The sequence below is a fragment of the Aplysia californica genome, unplaced genomic scaffold, assembly GCF_000002075.1.
Source record: "Aplysia californica isolate F4 #8 unplaced genomic scaffold, AplCal3.0 scaffold00107, whole genome shotgun sequence".
NCBI classification, from domain to species: Eukaryota; Metazoa; Mollusca; class Gastropoda; order Aplysiida; family Aplysiidae; genus Aplysia; species Aplysia californica.
Genome location: NW_004797377.1, coordinates 878,950 through 880,735, shown reverse-complemented (window position 1 = coordinate 880,735; position 1,786 = coordinate 878,950).

The following is a 1,786-nucleotide window of genomic DNA, read 5'->3' as shown; positions in this document are numbered from 1 at the left end:
GAGAGAGAGAGAGAGAGAGAGAGAAAGAGAGAGAGAGAAAGAAAGAGAGAGAAGCTGTACTCTGTTAAAGTGAAATATGATATGAAGAGAACACAAGTTGCTATTCCGTTGGCAGAAGCCGAGGTAAGAAAGTAGGCGAGTTGCGCTCTTCTGGGAAACATTTTCGCTTCCAAGCATGAATGGTACTCTTCCGAGGTGCTCCCAACGAGATCAACCAATGTGCTCATGAATCGAGTGGGGAAACAATGTTCAACGTTTCGTTAATAATTCACAGATTTCATTCCGAAAATTTAGCAACGTAACTGCATCGCTTTGCGTAACTTCAAGATAAGGTGATGACTGGCCTAGGCGGAAGGGTTCCTAGTAGAACTCAATGACTACGTGTTCGAGGTCAAAGCGAACCAACGCGTATATGGAGGGGAGGGGGAGGATCAGCTATGGCCTGACATGGAGAGGAATGGGCTCCACCATGCGACATTGCCCAAGACATGCCGATGAAAATGACAATGGTAGGAGAGGCAGACAGAAGAGGAGATGGGAGGATAGCATCCGAGAATGGACAGTAATAGAACTACGGGACACACTGAGGAAGGCAGAGAGTGAGATAGAAGTGTGCAGGAGAGTTATTGTTGTCATCTGTTAGAAGCGACCCAATGGATGGCAAATCTACGACAGCCGAAGGACTGCCAAAATGCAATGGTGTATTTTTTTTATTGAGCAACGATATCTTCTGGCGATACTCTGAACGGCCTTTAAACACCAAACAAAGGTACACAATAACTAGTCAGGTGTTACTTGTAATGACTTGTCTGACTAGAGCTGGATCTACATCTAAATAACTCTCATTTCAGTGGAGGCACACAATAACTAGTCAGGAGTTACTTGTAATGACTTGTCTGACTAGAGCTGGATCTACATCTAAGTAACTCTCATTTCAGTGGAGGTAGACTAAATCCTTCTCTTCATGATTTTTTATTCAAAGAAGTTGCTTTCTACGCTGCCATTGTCAGCAGTGTGCTTCTGAGGAGAGAAGAGAAGAGGGGAAAGTGAGGGAGGAAGTAGGAAGAAGGGGAGGGTGTTGGGGGTGGGTGGGTGGGTCTGTAACAAAGAAATTGCCGAGAGCACAATATGTAAGAGCCTTACACTGTCCTAGTCACTGAGGATTTCACCTCGAATCTCGTTATGGTATTATGGCCTGTGAGAGGATGTGCAGCGGGTGATGGATTTGTTCAGAAGATAACTAATGCGACAAATATGTTATATCACGTTTTGGTTTTATTCTCTCATCGATTTTTTCATTCCCACCCCCTCCTCTCTCTCTCTCTCTCTCTCTCTCTCTCTCTCTCTCTCTCTGTCTCTCTCTGTCTCTCTCTCTCTTTCTCTCTATCACCCCCCCCCACACACACACACACACATAAACACATACAAACACAGACATGCATACAAACACACACACACACACACACACACACACACACATACACCATATTTCCTTATTTATCTCCGTCTACTTCATTGAGTCACATACACAAACACACACTGCCATATACGTTAACTTCAAATTTTCTCTGCATCCTTATCTCAACCCCCTTTTTATTGTTGCTCCACTTCGATGCTTTGAAATGACCTTTTACCCCCCAGCTAGTTAAGTTTCCCGAATGGGAGACAAGGCGGTGATTAATTTCGGAGTAGCCTAATGGTTGACTAGGATATGCACACAAACACAGAGAAACATTGCTCCTCACACACTCAGAAAAGCACATCGGCAATATGATGGATCTAGTCC